This window comes from Schistocerca americana, chromosome 5, assembly GCF_021461395.2.
Source record: "Schistocerca americana isolate TAMUIC-IGC-003095 chromosome 5, iqSchAmer2.1, whole genome shotgun sequence".
Taxonomy (NCBI): Eukaryota; Metazoa; Arthropoda; class Insecta; order Orthoptera; family Acrididae; genus Schistocerca; species Schistocerca americana.
Genome location: NC_060123.1, coordinates 537,883,883 through 537,902,319, shown reverse-complemented (window position 1 = coordinate 537,902,319; position 18,437 = coordinate 537,883,883).

The following is an 18,437-nucleotide window of genomic DNA, read 5'->3' as shown; positions in this document are numbered from 1 at the left end:
CCATTTTAATTTACACAGAAGTACTTATGTGACCTTTGGAAACGGAGGTGAGGTACTGCAGAAAAAAATTTGAGGGCAAGTTATGAGTTTATTTCAGGTAACTCAGTTGGTAGAGAACTTGCATGTGAAAGACAAAGATCCTAGGTTCAAGTACTGGTCCGGTTCACAGTCGGTGTGTGCCAGGAATCTTCATATCATCACTCATTCACCTGCAGAGTGAAAATTCATTCTGATCAAAACATTCTATTAAACATAGTCTCTAAAATGCGTACCTGAGAATTGGTAGCATTTCATCTTCGATACTGTTAAACACATCCCTGCAACTGAACAAGTGCTAATAGCTCTTAAGGTACACATTTTTAAGCTCATGTTTCCTAGCCAATTTTTTCGTATTTAGGCCCATACTACATCCTCCCAAAATATGGAAAGAAAACAGCTTGCAGTAGAAGACATGGTCTTCACAATATCGAAAGTGAGGGTGTACTCATAGCTGTTAGGATAGGCATTTAGAGCCCATGTTTGCAAGATATTTTTGCTTAAAATGTTCGTTCCTGTCATATCCCTGAAGTGCGGTAACCACAGACTGCTCCACGTGTCATTCGATCTGCAGAGCCTCTAATAACCACAGAAAGGCGCCTCTTAACTCTTTCACACAGCGTACCCAATGATGGAAGTGATCTCACGAAGAACATTTAGGATTCTTCTGAATTATAACTCTTCTCACTGACTGCTTATCGTATCGGATGTTTCTTACTAACCATCTAAAGCCATGTCATTAATAACAATGTCCATAAAACTGTCGTTGATGTCGCTATATTTCGTGCCTTTCCCACAAAAAACAAGAAAATACAGAGCTCTCGACTTTATACAATGACTGAAGGATTTCGATTCCGTTCAGTAGTTAATTGTGCATGTGTTGTGTTGGACTTAGTAACAATATTTTATGATCTACATGTGTCATGTAGCTAACATGTCATTTTGTAAACCCGCAGTGTAGGAAATACAGTTTATATTGAAAATTAAGATCGATTTTCCATCTTCTTGACAAAGTTATGATTTACGTAAGAAAACAATATAACAACTTTTTATGATCATTACGGTACAATGAAGGCAGTTATGGTCAGTCTTCACTCCGTTGAAGACTTATGGTTTATTCTATTCAGTCGATTATCTTAGAACTTTCCACGGGAGAAATCAGATGTCTATGAGGAACTTATACTCCGCTGATATATTGTGACTCAAACCTAAGCGTCAAATGAATGATGTACGCTTCAGTCGGGAAAGGAAACAGCCAGAGGGCAGAAAAAATTAATTACCTAAAAGAGTTAAAGGTGGAAACGGCAAGCTTACAACACGAAGCCAGCGCCGTCCCCACCTTCTCGTGTGACGTCACTGGCGTTTCATCTCTGAGACGCGCGGGAGTTCGTGACAGTTGTATCATCTGCAGACTTGCTGGAGCGTCCTCGCAGTCGACACGGCAGCCACTGCAAAGCGAGGAGAGGTTGGCCTACCGAACCTGTGCTGTTTCTGGTACACCTGTCAGAACTTGCTTTATCTGCATGGCTGCAGAGATAGATTGCGCCAGCCCGTTTAACTTACTCTGTTAAAGCAACAGTGTAAATTATGTGTATTAAGACCCACTGAGGATAAGGAAGGCAATTCGAAATGTTAGCCAAAGTGGTTTCACGGGTCTTTTCTTTCTGTTTATGAGAACATCTTTCTGTTGATTTATTATCAACACAAAAAGTATTCTTGCAAAGTTTTCTGCTTATGCAACAGTAAGAGGCATGAATGCCAAGAGTGTAAGAAGGGGGTGGGAGAGGGAGGGGGGGAGAGGAAAGATGCCACTGGCAGAGGAGATGGTAGAAGGAATGAAGGTATGGAGGTAGGGGAAGTCCAGGGGAAGAGGGGGGGGGGAGAAAGGGAGGAGAGAAGGGGTAGACAAATGGTTAAAATGGCCCTGAGCACTATGGGACTTAACATCTATGGTCATCAGTCACCTAGAACTTAGAACTACTTAAACTAACCTAAGGACATCACACAACACCCAATCATCACGAGGCAGAGAAAATCCTGACCCCGCCAGGAATCGAACCCAGGGGGAGAAAAGGGAGAGAGGATGCCCATAGGAACAGACACAGGAAGAGAGAGGGAGTATCAAAGTTGGTGGGAGGGGTATATGGAGGGGAGAAGGGCATCATCCGGGAGGGGGAGCTGGCGGAAGCCACCTTGGGAGAGGGTATGGAGAGTGGAGAGATGGAGAGCAGGTGGGACGTGGAATACAGGCGCGGCAGCAGATGGGGGCGGGAGAGGAATGGTGAGAGAAGCGGGTGAGGAGGATCGAGTTTACGGGAGCTGTAAAGGATCCGTATCCGTTCGAGGAAAAGGAGGTGGTGGGGAAACGGAATAAGGTCGTACAGAATCAGCGTGGGGGAGGGGAGACGGATGCAATAGGCGAGGCGAAGGGCATGGCGTTCTAGGATCGGAAGGGATTTGTAAGAGTTAGGGGGAGCGGTGGATTAGGGATTTATAGCTATGGAGGATGGTGGAGGGAACCAGACCCCATGTACGGCGAGAAAGGAGCTTGAGGAGACGGAGTCGGGAGCGTGCCTTGGCTTGGATTGTCTGGAGATGGGGGTTCCAGGGGAGGCGACGGTCGAGGGTGACGCCAAGGTACTTAAGGGTGGGGGTGAGGGCGATAGGATGGCCATAGACGGTGACATAGAAATCGAGGAGGTGGAAGGAAGGGGTGGTTTTGCCTACTATGATCGCCTGGGTTTTGGAAGGATTGACCTTGGTTGTCAAGATGGGACGGGAGGTGTTGGGAGCGCTGCAGGGTGGGGGCGAGGGCAAGGAAGGCGGTGTCATCGGCATACTGGAGAAGGTGGATGGAGGGCGAGGGCGGCGGCACGTCCACCGTAACTGCTGGCTGAGTGCGAGGCGGGCGCTTACGTATGCTATTGGGGGCGTCGCTATTGGCCGCTGGGACCACGTGTTCCCCTGTGGCGCCCTCTCACTAAAAGCGGGCCAGGAGGCGCGTGCCGCCACAGCTTACGGCGCGATGGTGCAGAGACCTCTATGGGTCTTCGACGTCCATGACGTCTGGCGCGGATTCAAATTTCGCGGCGCGCGGTACCAGATTTCTGCCATTACACAAGTCCGTTGAACTCGCAGTTTTGCTGTTGTGGGCAAAGTGGTGAGAGGTATCAGAGTGAGGATCGATTGACTTTGTTTGTACACGTCCTGGCTAGAATTCCACTCCTCTTCACTAATGAAGAATATGCGGATATGGCGTACGTTTACGGTTTCTGTGATAGTAGTGCATCGGCTGCTGTCAAACAATACCGTTGGCGCTTTCCGACACGTTTAATTCATGATCGTAGAGTATTTACCACAGGTCTCAGCACACTTCGAATTTCTCATTTTTCTTAAGAACGTGTTGTACAACAAGCTGCACGAGAACAGCAACACACTGTCGAAATGTTGCAGCGTAGTCATACTACGAGCACATGGAGACTTTCTGCACGTAACAATATCACACGATGACGTGTATGGCGAATATGGCATGCGGAAATCTTTACCCATTTCGCATACAGTGTGTCCACAATCTTCACGTAGGCGACAAGGTCATTCGCTTTGAATTTTATTACCGGTTAAATGACAATCACTATTTGCTGCCATTAATACTATTCACTGATAAAGCACATTTTACACGGAATGGAATCAACAAAGGAGGTAATAATCATCGAAGGTCGCAGGAAAATTGACTCCTACAGAGGAAACCTGTTCCCAAGTTCATTTTTCGATTAATCTTTAGTGAGGCATAATTATTACATTGATAGCTCCAGTCATTTTAGAGCAGCCAATGACGGGACAGAATTAATGGCTTGGAAAATTAATATAGTGAACACAATGAGGAAGTTTCTTAGGTCACACGGACTGCAATGTACTTGCAGCAAGACGGAGCCCCTCCATAACGTTGCAAAAAAATGGTTCAAATGGCTCTGAGCACTATGGGACTTAACATCTGAGGTCATGAGTCCCCTAGAACTTAGAACTACTGAAACCTAACTAATCTAAGGACATCACACACATCCATGCCCGTGGCGGGATTCGAACCTGCGACTGCATCAGTCGCGTGGTTCCAGGCTGAAGCACCTAGAACTGCTCGACCACATGATTTTGCTTCTAATGATCGCTCAGGTCGTATCCCTGAAAACTGATCATTCCTACTGACATCTTGTATACTCCATCTATGCGTTGAGTGGCGCTTGATATTTTTGGTACCACTGTCTTTTCCCGTTTCCTTATTCCATTGGATAATGTGCTTGAGACCAATTATTGTTAGCATAGATTCAGATGATCTTTAATTTCTCTTTCTCATTGTCATTTCTCGATATGTATATGGGTGGAAGTATTATGTAGCCCCAATTATCCTGGAAAGTAAGTTCTCGGAATATCATGAGTGAGCCGCCGAGATCATCTACATCTACATCTACATTGATACTCCGCAAGACACCCAACGGTGTGTGGCGGAGGGCACTTTACGTGCCACTGTCATTACCTCCCTTTCCTGTTCCAGTCGCGTATGGTTCGCGGGAAGAACGACTGTCTGAAAGCCTCCGTGCTCGCTCTAATCTCTCTAATTATACATTCGTGATCTCCTCGGGAGGTATAAGTCGGGGGAAGCAATATATTCGATACCTCATCCAGAAACGCACCCTCTCGAAACCTGGCGAGCAAGCTACACCGCGATGCAGAGCGCCTCTCTTGCAGAGTCTGCCACTTGAGTTTATTAAACATCTCCGTAACGCTATCACGGTTACCAAATAACCCGGTGACGAAACGCGCCGCTCTTCTTTGGATCTTCTCTATCTCCTCCGTCAACCCGACCTGGTACGGATCCCACACTGATGAGCAATACTCAAGTATAGGTCGAACAAGTGTTTTGTAAGCCACCTCTTTTGTTGATGGACTACATTTTCTAAGCACTCTCCCAATGAATCTCAACCTGGTACCCGCCTTACCAACAATTAATTTTATATGATCATTCCACTTCAAATCGTTCCCCACGCATACTCCCAGATATTTTACAGACGTAACTGCTACCAGTGTTTGTTCCGCTATCATATAATCATACAATCAAGGATCCTTCTTTCTATGTATTCGCAATACATTACATTTATCTATGTTAAGGGTCAGTTGCCACTCCCTGCACCAAGTGCCTATCCGCTGCAGATCTTCCTGCATTTCGCTACAATTTTCTAATGCTGCAACTTCTCTGTATACTACAGCATCATACGCGAAAAGCCGCATGGATCAGTGTGACGGGACGCTTTTTTTCGGCAAGAAGGTCTTTGCGAAAGTTTCGAGTGATCATAGGGAAACTAGAGGTTGCGGCGCGAACGAGGAGACGCGTGCGGGCTGAGGTCGCGAGTGGGAGTCCAGAGAAATGCTGAGGATCTGCACGGGGTGAGGAGACAGACACGCAGTCACTCAGCTGCTGCTTTCATGGTCGGTTGCGATTGTCTTTCGATGAGGTGATCCGTGCAGCTGTGAAATGTCAGCCTCCTGTCCATTGACACCACTGTGTGCGCTCCCCAGTGGGGCCAATTCCATGATTGGAAACGGTGGACCTTGCTGCCCTTCGAACAAATCTCTGTGTATCGAATGCTTGTAAAGAGGGGAGTTGTATCACGAGCTGGGTGTGAATGTTTCTCATGAATTGAGCTTAATGCTTGGAACTGAATACCCTGATTAAAAGTGTAAGAAGTGTCGTAGGCTGAAGCATACGTTTGCATATGACTTTGTGGTAAGCAATGTCAGCTTTCGGTGTGCCCTCCTTCGTAATGTTACTAACTTAATCTGTTTTAGTGCACTACTCTCAAGGGCCCAGTAGTTGATTGCCTTTTCCTCCATGTTGTTGGGCAAGCTATTCAAGTTTATGTAATTCTGCAGAATAATATTAGTTTTACCTTTTCTCTCAAGAGATCATTATTTTAAATACCAGGTATATCTGAGACCTGAAAGAATCCTCTTTTATAGGATTTCATTGTCATAAATACATGCAATTAATTAAGGTTGCTATTTCAAATTAAAGTTGCCAATTGTTAAATAAATTTTCTGTTAAGATTTTTTAACTGTGAATGCTGTTGCTATTGTGTTACTCCTGGGTTCCCGTTCCACAAGACAGCCCTTGTGCTGGCCTCTACCTTCCCCTGGTAAAACTCATTTCAGAAGAAAAAATCTCTCTGCAGCACAAGACCAATGTCGTAACTTCAAACACTACTTCGCTGAGCACCTCTGTAACGCTATCGCGCCAACTAAACCATTCCGTGACGGTATGCACCGTCACTCGTTGGATCTCTTCTGCCTCATCTACTAGTCCAACCTGGTGAGATTCCAAGTCAGATGAGCCATTCTGAAGAAGTAAACATTTGCTGAAGCTTCTTGCAGTGAATCTCAACCTAGCCTTAGCCTTTCCCCTAAAGGACTAGTGGCACCATCACTATTCACCCACTGTCAATAACCGCTGGAGGGATTGGCTACGTGCTGATCACATGTTCCAAGACCGTAATTCGCTCCTCGCACTGCCTTGTAGGCAGCAGTCGCAGGTAGGAACAGGCGCAAAGTTTAATCCGTGAGTGCTATTTATGTTAACAGTAACGGAACTATCGAATTTCCCTGGGCACTCCTGAAATTACCTTTACATATTTCGATTTTATTCCGTTATAAACGACTCGTTGTGTTCTGCCTACAAAGGGTCACTAATTTAATCCAGTACTCAGTAAGCTCGTAATTTGTTCGCAAAACTCCAAGTAACGAATAAGAATTTTACTACGGTGCACCAAAATATTTGACTTCAGACACATGAGGCTACGGAACAGTGAAGTCGATGTGTTATGAACTAGAAAATAGAAAAATATAGGCCAAATTCTATATTAAAACTGGCTGAAGAAGGGATTTAGGTAATGGTATTTGGAAGATATACGCGAGAGACACATCGTCATGGATCCTCAAAGATAGAACATTCCCAAGTCACTTAGCCTCTGTTAGCCTAACCATGGCAGCACTAGCAAACAGAGCAGAGAACAAAGATGTCAGAGAGAAACGTCAAGTTAGACGTTCAGAAATAGTGAGATTAAGGGACATCTCGAAATTTGCAGATGGCTCCACCGGTGACGCTGCTACGAGCCCTTTTGATAAGTTCCAAAGTTCCCCAGGAGTATGTACTACGATGCGCAACGGAAAGTAATAATGGCCAGCATCACGTGGAAATTCCTGACACGCATCATTTTAACGACGATAGATTAGAATGAAAAGCCGACTAGGCGAAAGTCTGTCATATATCATCGGGATAACTACTGCACCTAAGCCAGGAGCAATTAACTACAGTAAAATCCACTATAACCGACGTGCCGGCCGAAGTGGCCGCGCGGTTCTGGCGCTGCAGTCTGGAACCGCGAGACCGCTACGGTCGCAGGTGCGAATCCTGCCTCGGACATGGATGTGTGTTATGTCCTTAGGTTAGTTAGGTTTAACTAGTTCTAAGTTGTAGGGGACTAATGACCTCAGCAGTTGAGTCCCGTAGTGCTCAGAGCCATTTGAACCATTTGAACTATAACCGACGTCAACAGCATAGAGGGTACACCGATATCCTGTGAACTATTATGGGGAAAATTAAGAAACAAATCTCTAAATTTCGGAATTAAAGACACCAAAGGTTGCAGCCGGTATATTTAAAGGCAGTGTTTAATGAGGAGTTTATGCAACTGGCAGTAATATTAAAAGAATGAAGAGGAGAATAGAACGGTTATTTACAGCCATCGTTAATGCACAGAAGAAGGTGTTAGCACACCTCGCACAGGTGATAAGAATACTGCACCTTCGCCAATCACGTACGTCATCAGCGGAAAGAGGTTTCCATTATACCTTAAAGAAGAGAGCGAATATAGTCTCCTTCGAAAATATACGTTCCTTCGGACAGACACATACTTAACATATGCATGAAAGTGCTCCTAGTAGAGAACATGTCAGACAAAATACAGGCAATACGTGTGTGTGTGTGTGTGTGTGTGTGTGTGTGTGTGTGTGTGTGTGTGTGTGTGTGTGTGTGTGTGTGTGTGTATCTTCATGCTTATAAGCGCGAAGTGCGGATGCACATTACGTGCTAGTTCTTCTAGGAGGCAAGGTAATCTGCCATCAGCAGGAGAATGGACAGGGATGCAACTTGCGTGCGACGGATGGGAATGTGGCTCGGATGGAATGCGTGCCAAAATAGCCAAGGCGGTCAAGGGTGACCGCTCGCCACAAGTGGGAAATCCGGGTTCGAGTCACGGTCCGTCACAAATTTTCACCTGCCATCTTTGGATTTATTCTAAAGCCCGAATGCGGCTGGTGTCGATGGTTTCTCTTCATTCTTATGATTAACAGCTGCTGTTAATATGGTGTCTGTTCTGTCGCACACGTCTGAGACAACAGGCACTACGCTTCAGCAGTGTGAGCCACATAAAACGTAACATCTCTCTTGTTTCGTGAACGGTTCCAGATGTCGAAAAGATATTTTCGGCAAATGATAGCACCCTAAAGGGCATATACATTGGTACGCGATAAAGAGATTTAACTCTGTATTGATCGAGGTATAGATGGATGTACGATTTTTCGTAATGAGATCGTATACTTTTCATAACTGCGTTCAGTAGCTACTGGAAAGATTGTTAACTTGATATAGCGCTGGATAATACTGACGTTGAAATCTTTCCCAAAAGAAGCCGAGAAATGTACCAAAATGAGAGAGTAATGCGGCCACAGTTGGCTATTGTAGTTTAAACACCGCCAGCAAAGCTCTCGTGCCAAGCTCCGACGTTACATGCAACAAGACGCGGCTACGCTACTAAAATAAAACCTCATTTCCTATATGACGCAAACACAGGGTCAGCTATGTTTTTGTTTATCGAACTACGGAATATGCTAGCTTCTGGCTCATCGGATAGGGTTTAGGAAAACTGTTTCAAACTTGTGTACTTTTCCAGCTTTTTGTCAAAACAAGTTCAGTTACGTCAGGCAGTCGTCCATTTAAACATTCACCGTTGCTGTGTTCTTGTCAAAGCCGAAACAGAAACGTTAGTTTGCCTGAACTACCTTTGCCTGCAGATTCCAGAATGCTTCTTAAAGGTAAAAGACCTGCTGTGGGACGAATCTGTCTATAGATAGCACTGCAAATTGTAATTACATTACTCAGAGTGACTAAACACATGTCACACACAAAACTGATTTGAACGAAAAGTAGTTTTACACATTAGTTAAGAATGTGGTAAAATTTTTTACCATCGGCCGTGAGGCCCATTTGTATTCGGTTCGACGGCGCATATAGTCTGGCCTTGTTGGGTCTTCATGATACATTGCATCTTTCAGCGTCCCGCATGGAAAGAAATCAGAGTCAAGAGACCTTGTCAGCTAATCAGTTGCAGCATTCTGACCTATCCAACGGTTAGAAAACGTTTCATTCCGTATTGGCGTTGCATGACGGGAAGTGTGTGTCGGGCAGCCCTCGATTTGGAACCACTTACACAGTAGCTTATCCAGTGGTACCTTTTTCCGGAAGAACGGATACGATAGCTCGTACTGAAGTGTTCATATGTGTTTCCATTTAACACACCTTGGATGATGTAAGATTCCATTACGGAATTTTGTATGATGCCGGGCCATATCGGGGTCGTTGGTAATATACGTCACGAAAACTGCGTTGATTTTCCGTTGCCCAGAATTATGTTACCTAATTTTACAGTACTGTAGCCCTTAACTGTTGCTTCGTCGATAAAGAGCGCACGTTGTCCAAAAGCAGAGTCGTTTTCCAGGCGCCAAAGAGTGAATTGACAAAATTCTATATGATGTTGGAGGACACGTCCTCAGAGTGCCTGATGTAATGTTGATGGAAGTTGAACATATGTCGATAGAAGATACGAATGATTCTCGTCTGGCTAATCCCATATTTATTTGCATCGCGTTTAGTGCAGCCATTCAGATTGATAAGCGTCTTAGCCAGAGTAGCTTTTTCATGTGCTGTGTTAGATGCGGTCCTCACCCTCGTGCTCTGTATGGGGTTAAAGCTGCCTCTTCGCACTTGTGATCTAATAAATGGTTCAAGTGCATTTCGCGGCGGACAGCGACGATCAGGACAGACGTCTCTGTACTGTCGTACCATTTCGACAGCATTTTTTTGACGTTTGCTGCATCCAAGTAGCACGTCTATCCTACCTTGACTCGTGTACATGTCTGCATGCAAGGAATGTTAAAGCAGAAAAGACCTGTCGATGGAGAACAAAGTTCCTTCTAACTCCGCAGTGCAGACAAATACACTGTTGAAAGGCTTGATAAAACAACATGGCCCAGCATGAGCGTGACTACAACGCTATACCCGTTTGGAACTGTGCAATTTCAGAATATTTCTACGGTAGTTTTACTCCTCAAAAACAACTGTTGTTGAATCGTCACACTTGAGACGTTTGATGTGGCCCGCCACGAATTCCCTCTTGCGCCAGCCTTTCCACCTCAGAGTAGCAATTGAAACCTACATCCTCAATTACTTACTCCAGGTATTCCAAGCTCTCTACAAGTACCTCTAGTACCATGGAAGTTATTTTCTGTTGTTTTAATAGATGTCTCATCACTATGTCCCTTCTTCTTGTCAAGGTTTTCCCTATATTCCTTTCCTTTCTGATTCTGTGGAGGACCTTCTCATTACTTGCCTTATCAGTCCACCAAATTTTTTAACATTATTCTATAGTGACACATCGCAAATGGTTCCATTCTCGTCTGTTCAAATTTCACCACAGACCATGTTGCACTGTCATACAATGCTGTGCTCCAAAAGTACGTTATCAGATAATTCTCCCGTAAGTTTATGCCTATATTTGATATTAGTAGACTTCTCTTGGCCAGGAATGCCCTTTTTGACAATGCTAGTCTGCTTTTTATGCCCTACTTGCTCCGTCCGTAAGGGATGATTTTGCTGGCTAAATAGCACAATTACTAAACCTCGTCTACTTCGTGATACCCAATTCCGATGTTAACTTTCTCGCTGTTATCATTGCTGCTAATTCTCATTACTTTCGCCTGTCTTCGATTTAGTCTCAGCCCATATTCTGCACTCAGTAACTGTTCGTTGCGTTCAGCAGATCCTGTAATTCTTCTTTACTTTCACTGAGCATAGCAGTATCAGTGAATCTTATCACTGATATCTTTCACCTTGAAGTTTAATCCCACCCTTCAACCTTCCTTTTATTTCCATAACTGTTTTTCCGATTTTTACATTGCACAGTGGGGGCGAATGAGTACATCCCATTCATAGGACAATTTTAGTCCGAACTCTGCTTTTACTGTCATTATTCCACTATATTCGTGTTTTCAAGCGTTATCGGATGCCGTTAAAACAAATATATCACTTTCTTTAAGAAGATTATGTTTGATTCAGTATCTCGATCGGTACGTGGGTTAAGACTCTCTATCGCATACCAGAGTATGTATCCCTTTCCTTTCCATCGTTTGCCGAAAACTTCGTTTCAGTATTTGGAACCGTTTACAAAACAAGACGTGACTCACCTCTCACGTGTATGTGTATATCTACAGTCCATGTACTTGGACGCCCGGTGTGGCCGAGCGGTTCTAGGCGCTTCAGTCTGGAACCACGCTACCGCTGCGGTCGCAGGTTCGAATCCTGGCTTGGGCATGGATGTGTGTGATGTCTTTAGGTTAGTTAGGTTTAAGTAGTTCGCAGCTGCGAATACCTTTCTTGTGTTTTACGCAACTGTCGATAGCAACAGTGTCTGTTCCTTCAGGCACGCAGGCATGTCTGAAGGACACTGCAGAGTACACCCTTAAAAATACAGGCACTGCACTTTAGTAATTCCAGAGCGACTGGCTATGATCTGTGTTCTTCCGTGAGCTAAAAAACACCAGCGTGGAGTTTAATGAATAACAACTGATCCCACATAACAGAAAATTTTGCTTCAAGAACTTTAATACACTCATTTTAACACAGGCCTTTGTCGTGGTGATTTACCTCACCATCAACGGTGGAACAACTAGACGATGGGAATACTCTGTACTTAAGAGACGCTAAAAGTAGCTATTAACCTCCTGTACCACCTGAATGCAGTTGCCTTTGCGATTAGATAAATACCGACGAAATATTTGTCGGGTGAATGGCGGGATGTCGGTGTGCAACAGGCAAACGATTACGTCGCCATCACTAGGTGCCCTGGAGATTTAATGGTTTGAACATGGCGCTGTGCTTATATCACCTCCCCTCTTGCTGGATGTTCTGTACGAGGCCCGTGCCTTTTGTCGAAAGTTTAGGACCAGCTGCAGCGGAAGAACTTCTAAAGTATTGTATTGTACTGAACTGGGGACCTAGAAACTACGGAGAGACTTCGTCCCCGCCGTAGCCCTCAGTGGTACATAAGCCCACAACAGCCTACAGCAGTCCACTCACCAGACCGCCGCCCCACACCGAGCCCAGGGTTACTGTGCGGTCCAGCTCCCTGTAAGACTATCTTGCACAATGACTTCTCTTTTGCAATATAAATTCAAACCAATACATAACATTAAGGCATAACGCAATGCACACAAGGAACAATAATGCTACTTCAAAAACTTGAACGCTCAGCAGTAAAGACACTGGGCACACGAACTACTGTCTAAGAAGTAATCCAGTTGACGCCAGTACAGGTAGGCACTAATTAAATAACAAAAAATTTATAAAAAACAGCGCCTAAGCATCTAAACATTCCCTGAGAACGTACGCGCATGAAACCCTCCTTTATAAGAATTAACCTTCACAATCAGCTTACAACGTACAAATATGATACAAATGGCTGATAAGGTAATGCAGAATTAATAAGGCAGAGCCTCCAGCAATCTAATTACAGAGTGACCTAGTTTTACAAGTTTAAATTCATATTTCGAGCGAGCGGTGCATTCACCAAGGCTGCGGAGAAGCGAGCTACAAATCTTAACGACCCGACAGAGCCAGGAACAAAGAGAACAGCAATACTCAAGGACGAGGTCGAGAGACAAGGCCAGCAACATGAAGCCCGGTCTAAGGACACACAGTTTCACTGGCAACGGCCAAGTCGTATAGCCCGGTGTCACGTCTCACTGTATCGGAGGAAATACACAACGCTCCGCACAACTGAACTATAAATCATATACAACTGCACACTTGCAATTGCACCTTTATATTACATAAAAGAATAAGACATAGCACTAAAGCTAGAAGGCAAGCAAATAATTTTTTTTTAAACTCAACCCTTAAGAATAAGATTGTTCCTAGCAACAGCTGAGTATTACCCTAAACAAGCAAGTGCCCACCAGAACTACACGTTAATGGAACATGAGGTAGTTTTACGAGACAAAATAGCATTTCGTTACTCGTCAATTAAAGTGCAGTTTTCGTACTTAATCAGCAAGGTTACAACAATTCTACACTCCTGGAAATGGAAAAAAGAACACATTGACACCGGTGTGTCAGATCCACCATACTTGCTCCGGACACTGCGAGAGGCCTGTACAAGCAATGATCACACGCACGGCACAGCGGACACACCAGGAACCGCGGTGTTGGCCGTCGAATGGCGCTAGCTGCGCAGCATTTGTGCACCGCCGCCGTCAGTGTCAGCCAGTTTGCCGTGGCATACGGAGCTCCATCGCAGTCTTTAACACTGGTAGCATGCCGCGACAGCGTGGACGTGAACCGTATGTGCAGTTGACGGACTTTGAGCGAGGGCGTATAGTGGGCATGCGGGAGGCCGGGTGGACGTACCGCCGAATTGCTCAACACGTGGGGCGTGAGGTCTCCACAGTACATCGATGTTGTCGCCAGTGGTCGGCGGAAGGTGCACGTGCCCGTTGACCTGGGACCGGACCGCAGCGACGCACGGATGCACGCCAAGACCGTAGGATCCTACGCAGTGCCGTAGGGGACCGCACCGCCACTTCCCAGCAAATTAGGGACACTGTTGTTCATGGGGTATCGGCGAGGACCATTCGCAACCGTCTCCATGAAGCTGGGCTACGGTAGCGCACACCGTTAGGCCGTCTTCCGCTCACGCCCCAACATCGTGCAGCCCGCCTCCAGTGGTGTCGCGACAGGCGTGAATGGAGGGACGAATGGAGACGTGTCGTCTTCAGCGATGAGAGTCGCTTCTGCCTTGGTGCCAATGATGGTCGTATGCGTGTTTGGCGCCGTGCACGTGAGCGCCACAATCAGGACTGCATACGACCGAGGCACACAGGGCCAACACCCGGCATCGTGGTGTGGGGAGCGATCTCCTACACTGGCCGTACACCACTGGTGATCGTCGAGGGGACACTGAATAGTGCACGGTACATCCAAACCGTCATCGAACCCATCGTTCTACCATTCCTAGACCGGCAAGGGAACTTGCTGTTCCAACAGGACAATGCACGTCCGCATGTATCCCGTGCCACCCAACGTGCTCTAGAAGGTGTAACTCAACTACCCTGGCCAGCACGATCTCCGGATCTGTCCCCCATTGAGCATGTTTGGGACTGGATGAAGCGTCGTCTCACGCGGTCTGCACGTCCAGCACGAACGCTGGTCCAACTGAGGCGCCAGGTGGAAATGGCATGGCAAGCCGTTCCACAGGACTACATCCAGCATCTCTACGATCGTCTCCATGGGAGAATAGCAGCCTGCATTGCTGCGAAAGGTGGATATACACTGTACTAGTGCCCACATTGTGCATGCTCTGTTGCCTATGTCTATGTGCCTGTGGTTCTGTCAGTGTGATCATGTGATGCATCTGACCCCAGGAATGTGTCAATAAAGTTTCCCCTTCCTGGGACAATGAATTCACGGTGTTCTTATTTCAATTTCTAGGAGTGTAGTTATATCATCACTCAATAATGAGCTCATCGGTTTTTCTTACGTATGGCTGCAAATCCGTCAAGTGGTAGAAAACTAGTATGGAACGCCCAAGCTCCATTATCATGTCACTTGTGACGTAACTTTGACATGTCAGACTCGTCACTGAAGACAACATTAGTTAACCATTAATAAATATATATCAGCACACAATTGCACGTGTTTAAATGAAACACACACCATATGCCCAGGTGAACGGTTAATGCCAGGCGACGCTCCGGCAAGCTCTTCTTCTCAACATGCACTGCGTGGCGAAAAGGCCAAAACACCACGCGTCGTGCCGGAACCCAAAAACCTTTCCGCCGTCGCCAGTGGCAGCACTCCAGTAATACCACGCGCAATGAGCGTGCGCACCAATTAAGGACTTATTTCCGAACCGTGTTGTAACCGCAACCGACAGACCACACAGTGAGAGCTGCTGCCTTGTCGCTGCAGGCTTAAATAGCCGAACCCACGCTGAACAACCGACTTGTGTTCGCCCAAAGCGAAATCGATGGCAAAAATGAAACTACAAGAAAGAGGTACTGGCGCCATCCGCGCAACGTATTACTTGCCATTGTTATCCATATATTCCTTCCCTCGCTCATTCCTCTCGTTATCAATCCGCTTAAGTTTGAACGTTCTTCTCCAGCTTCAAACCGAAGTTCTCAGAAATTTCTTCTCGAAATTAGAGCCCATATTTGGTACTAGTAGTCCTCTCCTGGTGACAAATGCACTTTCCATCTGTACTAGTGTGCTTTTTATGTTCTACTCGTCTCACCCGTCATGGGTTATTTTGCTGCCTATGTAGCTGAATTAGTTAACTTCGTCTATGTCCTGATAAACAATAGTGATTTACGTTTCACGCTATTCGCATTTCTGCTACTTCTAATTACTTCCGTCTTTCTTCCATTTACTCCCAATCCATATTCTATACTCGTTAGACCATTCCATTTGACATACCCTCTAAGCTTCTTCACCTTCACTGAGAACAGCAATGTCATTAGCGAATCTTATCACTGTTATCGTTTCATCTTGAATTCTCTTCAGCCTCTTTTTCTTCATTTCCTTCGTTGCTATTTCGAGGCATGGATTGAACAATATCCCTTTTGCTTTCCTGCTGCGCTGTGGCTCCGTGTCGGATACGTTACGTAGCCTGCTCAACAGTCACAGGACCAAATCAATCTTCAGGCCCCCGAAAAAAAAATCGAGCAATTACTGAGACCAGTTAAGAAGATCCAGGAAGTCTCCGAACACCTCGGGTCTGCAGTTGGCCAAACAGTTCGCACTGTAGAACAACGTAGGAAGGAGTATCAGAGGTCTTATCGTAACAGTCATCGATGACACCCTTAATACAGACGGCAGACTGCAGCTCAACTCGGCGTGGGATCCAGCGATCGCGCGGCTGAAGCGGGCGCATCGAATGCCGATTCAACGTATGCCCATATAAAGCGATGCCGCGAGCACCAATTTCATCACACCAGCAGCTTGTGTATGTACTGCCGTACTAGCAACCTACTGGCAGTCGTAGCGCTTAACAGGGGCAAGAAGAGCTTGGTCGAAAGCTCGTGGTTATTCTGATCACTAGATACTGCCGGAAACCTGAGAACTCTTTTTTTTGGGTGATTTTTTTTTTTTCTTTTCAGCTCTACCAGTTGCTTCTCTATGCCAAGGATGAGTGTCACTATGTCATTCACACCGGAATCTGTACGACGGTCAGACGGCGATATATCAATACGATTTCACACTTCTTTGGCCAGAGTGTATTTCTGATCAGCGAGGAGTAGTTATTTCTTTGACGTGGAATGTTTTATCTTCCTATTTATATCCCGAAATATATACTTCTATAACGTACAACGACAAGAATACTCTAAAACAATCATCTCATCCTGTGATTCGTGGGAGGATTTCAGTGACGTGTGTGAAGGACCTGTGCGCGACAGCTGCTTTAAGCTTCCCGCAGCGGAAAAGTCAGCACGTGAGCAGCTGCGCACGAAAACATTTCTTTCGTGCTGGCCCTTCCTTGGAGCAAGTGAAGTAATAATGACGGAGAGATCGTTCCCACTTCTTCCCTGTAATCTGCCCCTCCGCCCCAGGGAGCTCTTGGGTAGATATGGGGTCCCACACCCCTGGCCGCCATTAGTGCGCAATAAGAAAAGCCCCATGTGCGGCGCCTGCAGTCGCCGTAAAAATAAATTGGGGAGGGGAGGGCGGCATAACGAGAACTGGAATCTGCCTCCGCCGAGAAATTTCACAGCACATTCAAACTCCATCGTCCAACGATCTCAACAGCTGACTATCATTTGAAGTATATACGATTTTAATGGAACTGGGCGTTATCCTTCGCTGGAACAGCTGCATGCACGACGGTAGTATGTCACGAAACGCCGACTTTGTAATACTTGAAAACTATAAAGGTTTGTGTCCATTCAGGTTTATCTGTGTGTCGATAGTTTCCTTCATGTTGCATACCACAGCAAGTTTTCCACCTCGACTGTATTTCGCAACTATTAAATTTACTGCATCTTGCCTGACTGGCATGTTTGTCTTTCATGCCATTTTCTAGAGCAGCAGTTTGTTGAACGTCAATGTAAGGGAGCACATACAGTTGGTTTTAATTCTAACCCTTGAACGTTTATGTGCTCGCTCCCTGATCGGATGTATCTGAACCTTTATAAAAGAATAACTGTACAACATGTCGACAGGTACTGTGCTTGGAAACGCCCTTGAGGCCGAAATTGGCTAATACTGCAAGATAATGTAATGAATCTTTGTTAAAAGCACCCGAGATGGGAAACTTCACAACGCCTTTTATATGTACGTATTATGTTTCGGCCTACATGCATGTTCTGTAGTCCACTGTAGAGTGCGTGAACCAATAACGGCTGAAATTATATGTTGATTTCACTGTACATTCGGAAGCATAATGCAGATGAATGAATCACGTCTCTAGATTCTGCACTTGATACTAGTACTTGAGACTTTCTAAGCAGGCTTTCGTGGCCTTCGGGCATCCAGCTATTAATAATATTTACTGTCTCCGTAACCCTTTCATGTGCGCCAAACAAACATGTGATCATTGTTACTGCTCATCCCTCTACAAGGTAAATTTTGTCTACTAGTACTATTAAGCATGGCTTCGACATGCTTTAGCAATATTCTAAGGTGGGTCCAAGTGGTGACTGGTGAAAAATCTCCTTTACAGACTGACACATTTTTTCAGTATCCTCCCAAAAACCGACTATGTTGTGCCGGGGAATGGTGGCAGTTGAACGATAATCATGCTCCCCTGAAGGACACATCAGTGCGTGTTTAGTCTCCGTCTCAAAAAAAAAAAAAAAAAAAAAAAAAAAGGCTCTGAGCACTATGGGACTTAACATCTATGGTCATCAGTCCCCTAGAACTTAGAACTACTTAAACCTAACTAACCTAAGGACAACACACAACACCCAGCCATCACGAAGCAGAGAAAATCCCTGACCCCGCCGGGAATCGAACCTGGGAACCCGGG